This window comes from Pongo abelii, chromosome 6 (assembly GCF_028885655.2).
Source record: "Pongo abelii isolate AG06213 chromosome 6, NHGRI_mPonAbe1-v2.0_pri, whole genome shotgun sequence".
Classification (NCBI taxonomy): domain Eukaryota; kingdom Metazoa; phylum Chordata; class Mammalia; order Primates; family Hominidae; genus Pongo; species Pongo abelii.
Genome location: NC_071991.2, coordinates 147753481 through 147762735, shown reverse-complemented (window position 1 = coordinate 147762735; position 9255 = coordinate 147753481). Strand labels below are relative to the sequence as shown.

The following is a 9255-nucleotide window of genomic DNA, read 5'->3' as shown; positions in this document are numbered from 1 at the left end:
TTCAAGATGGAGTAATTCTGGCTTAAACACCTCTGACACTGGGGCAAATGCCTGCTGCCTGATGACTCCCAGAAGTCCTTAACACCTAACCCAGAGAACGTCTGGGCCTGCATCCACTCGTGCTCTGCCACTCCTGCAGCTACAAATTGTGCGGGAGCCAAAGAAGTCATGTTCCCTGGGCAAGCACAAAATGCCTGTTTGTCCCATGTTGGTTCCACATGTGCACCAAAGTGAACAACTTTTGTCTCCCTGGCTACCTTGAACTTCTTTCCACCTCCTGAGTTGGACATATTCAAGGGGCTGGCCCGGGGGTAGGCTTCTCTAGTCTTCCCAGGGGCAACCTCAGCTTTTCCCATCTCTTTCAGATGACCCTTCTCCTGCCCCAAGCAAATTAATGCCAAGCCAATCTAGTTCTCCAGCTTGGGCTACAGCTGGGACCCCTGCCCAAGAATAGTGATTTTTATCTTTACACTTTATCCAAGTTTTTTATTTTTATTTTTATTTTTTTGAGATAGAGTCTCACTCTCTTGCCCAGGCTGGAGTGCAGTGGTGTGATCTCAGCTCACTGCAACCTCCACCTCCTGAGTTCAAGCGAGTCTCCTGCCTCAGCCTCCCAAGTAGCTAAGACTACAGGCATGAACCACCACACCTGGCTAATTTTTGTATTTTTAGTAGAGACAGGGTTTCGCCATATTGGCCAGGGTGGTCTCAAACTCCTGACTTCAAGTGATCTGCCCGCCTTGGCCTCCCAAAGTGCTGGGATTGCAGGTGTGCGCCACCCTGCCCAGCCATATCCAAGTTATTTTTAATCTCAGTTGATCTCCATGCCTCAGAGATGGAAGTATTAGTTTCTCCATTATCAGAAAATTGAGACTCACACAGCATGTTACAGTAGGAAATGGGACTAAAACAAAAATTATTCAAACAATTGTTTAGGTGAGAGACTTTATTTAAGAACAGCTGCAATAGGGATTATGCAGTAGGGGCAAAAAAATCAGGCTTAACATCAAATACAAGGACAGGTGGAGATTCATAGTTAAGCAACAGGGTGGAAGTCAGCAGATGGAAAATTACTAAGAGGACACATAAAGGTTAGGGAGATTTTTGCTGAACGCAGGCCAAGGGGATCAGATACCAAGGGTAGGGGATTTTTGCTGAACTGACTCAGCAGGATTCTTGCTAAAACTGAACTAAGTGAGTTAAGGACCAGCCCAGGGTCAGGGCCTAGTCAAAAAGAGGAGTGAGAGGACCCTGACTCAAGTTTAGTCAAAGAGTGAGTTCTTTTCATGAGCTACCAATGATTTGAGTTGTATTGTCAGAGGTGTCCTAACTAGAGTGACACTATCCTAAATAAAGGCTGGGGAAGGCAAGACCTGCTGGGGAAGGCAAGACCTGCTGGGTTGCATTCCCAGGAAGTCAGCACTCTTGATCACAAGATGTTTATTGTTGAGGAAACAAGTTAATGGAAAAAGGCATTCTTGTTTTTATTTTTGTTTTGGAGATGGAGTCTCACTCTGTTGCCCAGGCTGGAGTGCAGTGCCACCATCTCGGCTCACTGCAACCTCTGCCTCCCGGGTTCAAGCGATTCTCCTGCCTCAGCCTCCCAAGTAGCTGGAATTACAGATGTGCGCCACTTTACCTGGCTAATTTTTATATTTTTAGTAGAGACGGGGTTTTGCCATATTGGCCAGGCTGGTCTCAAACTCCTGACCTCAAGTGATCCACCCACCTCAGCCTCCCAGAGTGCTGGGATTACAGGCGTGAGCCATGGCACCCAGCCTGGAAAAAGGCATTCTTAATTTAAACTATATTTTGCTCTAAAGATAATAGTCCACTCATAAATTCTTTCTGAAATTAATTGCACAAGAGAATAACAATACAAATAGTCTGTCACAAGCCAATCACAAGCCTTTGTAATAAAATACACTATTCTTAGTTCTAATATCCTACACAAGCAAGCATTACATTTGAGGTAGGGCGTTCTTCCTCTTGCTTCCTGAGGACACCCTACTCTAATAGATTAGTTTCTAATAAACCATTTTAACTTTACTGTACTCTGCGACTCACCCCAAATTCTTTCCTGTGCAAGATCCAAGAACCTGCCCTTGGGGTCTGGGGTGAAACCCCTTTTCTGGTAAGAGTACTGTTACATGGGATCCATACTATGGGCTCAGAGTTGGTCTCTTTCCAGCATTAATGCAGAAACACTCTAAAGGAGTTTCTTACTCAAAAGATGGCAAAACACCAGTCAGGGATGGATTGGGAGAGGAAGAACGGAAGGAAATGCTGATCTTCCTGTAGGTGCAAAACTTGTCACTGCAGCCAAGCCAAGTTTCAGGAGGGTGGACCTAAAATCATCTCGTTTTGCTAGGTGTTTTACAAAAGGATAAATAGTACTGGCTGCTGCCCCTAGAGCTTCCAGATACAGCATCCCTGTTTGCCCTGTTTGCCCTGTTTGCAGGGGTGACAGAAAGTGGGAAGTAGCTACATTAGCTGCTAACTCTGTCTCGGGTCAGGGGAGAGGCTGGTGGGGTTAGCCCCAACAGTGTTTTAAAATGCAGAGTAATTGTCAAGACTGGAGTCGGGGCAAACAAACAATAAATAAATAAATACAAAGTAATTGGATGGACAAAGTGCTTTGCCTCCATCTTCCCAAAGGCAAAGGCACCTGAATTTGCTATCCTGCCCTAACTCTTCCTGGACCATTTCATAGCCTTGTGGAATGTCAGAGCTAGACAGACCCTTAAGAAGTTTGTTCTGGGCCAGACGCAGTGGCTCATGCCTGTCCTCCCAGCACTTTGGGAGGCCAAGGCAGGCAAATCACCTGAGGTCGGAAGTTCAAGACCAGCCTGAGAAACGTGGAGAAACCCCATTTCTACTAAAAATACAAAATTAGATAGGCATGGTGGTGCATGGTGGTGCATGCCTGTAATCCCAGCTATTCGGGAGGCCGAGGCAGGAGAATCACTTGAACCTGAGAGGCAGAGCTTGTGGTGAGCCAAGCTCACGCCATTGGACTCCATCCTGCCTAGGTAACAGAGTGAGACTCTGTCTCAAAAAAAAAAAAAAAGAAAAGAAAAAGAAGAAGTCTGTTCCACACCCCCAATTTTACAAATGCTGTGCAGTGAATAAATTTCAGAGTCACTCGACTTGGAACTGGGGATTTTCCCAGTAGAGTGTATACTTTATAAATGCTTATATTTTAGATGCTATTGTAAACTGCAATCACAATACCAAGAACTTCAGTTTTGAGCTGTTTGTTGCCAATATGAAGAAGAATTCATTTTTATATTGATTTTTTTGTGGTCCTGATAAATTCCTTACTATGTCTGGTAGTAGTTTTGAAGACGCCCTGTGATTTTCTGCATTACTTGATCATAGTCTGCAAATAAATACACTTTTACTTCTTCCTTCCTAATGTACATGCCTTTCTTTTTCTTGCTGTATTGCGCTGGCTAGGAGAGGTAAGAACAGGTATCTTTGCCTTGTTGCCAATCATCTTTCACATTGTATGAGGCTAGCTATAGTATCTCCATAGATGCACTTTATGAAGTTGAGGAATTTTCTTTCCATTCCTAGTTTGCTGAGTTGTTATCATAAGTGGGTGTTGAATTCTGTCAGTTTTTTTTCTACATTTTTTTCCTGCAAGGTTGCATATGGCTTTCCCCCTGTATTACTAACACTGTACATTATCTTAATCAAATCTCTAATGTTAAACCATCTTTGCATTTCTGGGCAAAAACCAAATTGTTCATAACGTATCATCCTTTTTATATGTTGCTGGATTTGATTTGCTAATTTTTGTAAGGAAATTTTTCTATATTCATGTAGGATATAAAAATCCTCTGTGCTCTACCTGCTCATCCCTCCCTCCCTGTGTTAGCTGGGTTCTCCAGAAAAACAGAACAAATAGGATGTATAGAAATACAGAAAGAGATTATGAGGGACTGAGATGCTCTATGATTTACTGCCTGCAAGCTGGAAGCCCAGGAAAGGCAGTGGTGTTGTTCCAGCCCAAGGCTGAAGGCCTGAGGCCCAGGGGAGCCAATGATGCAGGTCCTCATCTGAGTCCAAAGGCCTGAGAGCCAGAATGCTGACTTCTAGCTCCAAGGAGAGAGCAAGTCACCCTTCCTTCACCTTTTTGTTCTATTTTGGCTCCCAATGGATTGAGTGGTGCCCACCCACATTCATGAGAGAGGATCTTCTTTACTGAGTCTGCTGATTCAAACACTAATCTCTTCTGGAACCACCCTCACAGACATTTGCAGAAATCATGTCTTACAGCTACCTGGGCGTTCTTTAGCTCAGTCAAGTTGACATAAAATCAACCATCACACTCTCCCATAACCCCTAGCAAGCAGTGATCTTTTTGTCTTTGCCTTTTCCAGAATGCCATATAATTGGAATCGTACAATATGTGCTTTTTCAGATTGGCTTCTTTCACTGAGTAATATACTCTTAACATCCCTCCATGACTTTTCAAGGCTTATGGCTTAATTCTTCTCAGCACTGAATGTTCCATCGTCTGAATGTAGTATAGTTCATCCTATAGTTCATCCATGCATGCACTAAAGGACATCTTGCTTCTGGGTTTCGGCAGTCCTGAATAAAGTCACTATAAAACATTCCTGTACTAAAGGACATCTTGCTTGCTTCCAGGTTTCAGCAATCATGAATAAAGCTGCTATAAAACATTCCCGTACTGAAGGATATCTTGCTTCCAGGTTTCGACAGTCATGAATAAAGCTGCTGTAAAATCCATGTGCAGGCTTCGTGTGGTTTTCGGCTCCTTTGGGTAAACACCAAGGAGCACAACTGCTGGATTACAGGTTAAGAGTATGTTTAGGAAGAAACTTGCCAGAGTGGCTGTACCACTTTGCACTCCCACCAGCAGTGAATCAGAGCTCCTGCTGTTCAGCATGCTTTTTAGTATCTGTAGACTCTAGTGTGCTTGCAACTCATTCCTGATGTTGGTAATTTCAGGGTGTTTTTTTTTTTTGGCTAGAGGTTTATCAATTTTATTGATCTCTCAAATCAGCTTTTAGCTTTATTTTCTCAGTTTTGTTTCATTCATTTCTGTTCTGGTATTTAATATTTCATTTCTGCCTCTTTGTCTAACTTGCTCTTTTTCTGTTAAGATGGAAGCTAAAGTCACTGAGACTTGTATCCTTTTCTAATATAGGTGCTTAATGCTATAAAACTTCCAAGTACTGCTTTAGCTGCATGCCACACACTGTTGTATTTTCATTTTTGGTCAGTTCAAAATAGCCTTTTGTTTTTTTCTCTGACCCATAAGGTATTGGGAAGTGTGCTAGTTTTTTATAATATTTGGAGATTTTTCCAAGTGTCTGTTATTGATTTCTATTCTACTTTGCATGACTTGAATTTCTATACGTATATCACACCTCGCTCAATATCCCAGAATATGGTCTGTCTTGGTAAATGTTCCAAGTATTGTGTTGCTGGGTAGTGTCAATTAGGCCAAGATGGTTGTTTTTCTGTCTACTTGTTCTATCAATTATTGAGAGGTGTGTTGAAATCTCTTACTACAATTGTGGATGGGTGTACTTCTTGCAGTTGTAACAGAACTTCAAAATAAAGGCCACAAAAACTGATAAACTGGGATTATTTCTTCTTGATAAGTTGAACCTTTTATTCATGAAATGACCATCTATATCATCTGTAGTAATATTCTCTGTGCTGAAATCTACTTTGTCTATCTATTCAGATGTCTTTCATATATCTTCCCATGCTTCTATTTTTAATGTATTCATAAAGTGAGTTTCTTATAGGCAGCATATAGTTGGATCTTGCATTTTTATCTAATCTGACTTTTAACTGTGGCATTTACATTCATTACACTTAATGTGATTATTGACACTGTTGGATTTCAGTCTACCATCTTGCTGCTCTTGTTTTCCATATGTACCATCCTGGCCTTTGAAGTCAAATGACAGATAAAATATTTAGGATGTGGCGCTTAAACTGTTTTGTGGTTCAGATAAAATATCTGAGTGCATCCCCTGCAATATGAGACCATCTCTCCTTTTAAGATGTGGTTTGGGAGGAAGATTCACTTTATATTTCAGAATTTTTAGTATATGCAGGTGATTCCCAAATGTATTCTCTCTAATTGAGCTACGTCTTCCAAGAGTCTGACCTCTATATCCAACTGCCGGTTGAGCAGCTCTCCCTGGGTGCTGCACAGGCAACTTCGATGTCCAGTATCTAAGGTCACACAGCTCAAGCTAAGAAACTGGGATGCGTCTTGAGAGGCAGAGGACTCTACCGAGCCTACTGGGTCATCACCTGAATCCAAGAGCATGCAACACACCTCAGACCAGAGGCCCCAATACAAGACAAAATATCCTAAATAATCAAAAGTATTCATTATGTAGATTGTATCATAATTCATCAAAATAATTTTATAATAGTTAACTGCCATACTGTCTTATAAATGATGCCTTCTGAAGTTAAACATAATATAGATTCCGTTTTTTAAAATGATCTACTTACAACATACTAAACAAATAATAGAAGTTTTTTTTTTTTTTTTTTAAAGCACTATCTCCTATGAAGTCTACGAGAGGAAATCATGACAAGTTCCTGATCAGATAAAAACCACTGCATCATTAAAGGGGATTAAAAAGAGGCATAAATAAATCTGAATAGAAATATCCATTTTCCTGGGTTTTATCCTTCTGTACAAGCCCAATTCTAGGGTTAAAATGATACTCTGGTTTGCCTCTATAAGCAAGAAATTCCTTAGCAGCAGCTCAAAAATGACCTTAATGTCTGGGTGAAACATACTTCTTCACCTGTGGACACTCAGAGCTCCCATCTCTGTCAGACACGTGTCACCTCTGCTAACACACCCAGGCATCTCCAGGAGGACAGGGAACTGTCATCCTCTCCAAGATGGCTCTGCTCCACCCAACCCAGGCTTTCCTAAAGCCCCAAACTCCACATGGGAGGCAACGCCTGATGAAGCAACGTTCCCGCCACAGCATCCACCTTAACCTTCCAAATGCCACTGCTGTGAAGAGGAGCCATCGCAGATCGCCATGGCGACAAAGCCCTTCTGACCCAGGGGATCCACTGCTCTCAGGCACTGTCCAGCCGACACCTGGTATAGCCGATTGTTTTTCTGAAAAAAAAAGGTAGCAAGAAAAAAATACTGCCAATTACTGGCAAAACATGGAAATCCAGAGGAGATATGGAGCATTTAAGAATTCAGATTAAGGGATACAATAGTCCCCTCTTATCCAAAGGTTAGTTTTCTGCTGTTTGTTATCTGCAGCACAGTACAATAAGATATTTTCTGACCGCAATCACAATTTGTATTATAGTATATTGATTTGTTTTTATAGAGAAAACAAACAGGCTGTCGGGCTACGGCGATCCACCCACATCAGCCTTCTCAGTGCTGGGATTACAGGCGGGAGCCACTGCGCAACCACAGTATGCTGTTCTAACTGTTCCGTTTCATTTGAGTTATTGTTGTTAACCTCTTACTGTGCCTAATTGATAAATTTTATCACAGGTATATCTCTAGAAAAAAATACAGTATATACAGGGTTTGTACTACCTGTGGTTTCTGGGGGGACCACTGTACTGCAGACTGAGAAGACCACTCCCCAAGGTAGAAAATGAGTTCATCTGCCACACCCCCTCACTCAACCTTGTGGGCCTCTGCACATTCTCCCAACATCACCGAGCACTCCTCACCCCAAAGGTCCACTGCTGGGATCCTCCTGACCCGTGGCATTTCATGAGCCGTGGCGGGTCTGATGAGCGAGTCTCTGACATATCTAGACAAAGGAGACTATTTAAAACCAATTCATGTTCTTCATTATAGATCCAGATCTAGAGAAGAAAAATAAAATAAAATTTAGATAACGAATTTTAAGACTGAACAACACTTTGCATATTCTTCCACATATTGATTCTGTAAGGTCTCAAAGCAGAAACAGACCAATGCACTAGACTTACAGGGAAGCAGATTTCAACTTGGTTCATTCCACTTCAGATAGCTAAGGCAGGAGAAAGTGAGGTGCTCTTCTGGGAAGAAACCTAAGCAGTGGCTGAATTTTGTTCATTGAATTTGACTGAATTAACTCTTTTCCAATTTTAGGGTTTAACAATAACATAACTCTCTTAATTCCTAGACTGTGTAGGTGACAGAGGAGCCCGACACCCTCTGGCTGACCCTCTGGAGACAGAAGGGCACACGGCTGCCATTTTCACCGATTCCTCATCGGTGGGCAGTCGGGAAGTGCACAGGCTGAATCACAGATGATCTTCAGGAACACAACTGGGTGACATGGCAAGTGCAGTGAACAACTCACTCTCCAACATGCGCCATCACTACGCTCAAAAGGAATCTATTCTCTTCTGTTCTCCTATTTACTCATTGCTTCAACTTATAGAAACCAAATGGGTGTGTGCAGTGTTCACTAATATGAAGACCCTCGATCAGAGTCATAGCGAGCTGTGAGAGAATTTTCTGCAACACTGCTATTGTCTCATAGCCTGTGTGTCCAATAAGGGAGCTACTGGCCACATGCAGCTATTGTACACTTGAAATGTGACTAGTGGCTACAGAATTAGCACAACTATGCATATAAGCATAACTAAGCAATAAGCATAACTAAGTTATCCTTAGAATACGATAACTCCATCACCCCAACTTATATTTTCTGGAACAAATTTCAGGTCTCATCTCACTGTGACCTACAGCACTGAAATTGCGTCACCGCAATTTTAATACTTCCACAACATTGCCACCTCTTCTACCCAGAAGATGCACAGAAATCCCTTTTTTTTTTTTTTTTTGAGACAGAGTCTCACTCTGTCACCAGGCTGGAGTGCAGTGGTACAGTCTTTGCTTACTGCAACCTCTGCCTCCCAGGTTGAACCAATTCCCCTGCCTCAGCCTCCTGAGTAGCTGGGATTACAGGCACGCACCACTACACCCAGCTAATTTTTTTTGTATTTTTAGTAGAGATGGGGTTTCACCATGTTGGTCAGGCTGGTCTTGAACTCCTGACCTTGTGATCCACCCACCTCATCCTCCCAAAGTGCTGGGATTACAGGCATGAGCCTCTACGTTGGGCCCCAGAAATCCCTTTTAAACTACATTTTCAACACATGTATCACCTGAGATAGTGGGCATGAACTCTTCTGGTGGAACGTTTGATGAAATTTCACAGTATACATTATTCACCAAAAAGCCCAAGTGGCTTCTTTTTTTTT

General features: G+C 42.2%; 1 long non-coding RNA gene across 1 annotated transcript; it reads right to left on the bottom strand.

Annotated features, from left to right (window-relative positions):
• Positions 1-928: 928 nt before the first annotated feature.
• On the bottom strand, positions 929-8481 carry LOC112131664 (uncharacterized). The gene is made up of 2 exons (XR_002913654.3): positions 7729-8481; positions 929-7147 (listed from the first exon to the last, which is right to left on the bottom strand). It is a non-coding gene; the product is annotated as an uncharacterized LOC112131664 (long non-coding RNA).
• Positions 8482-9255: the final 774 nt, after the last annotated feature.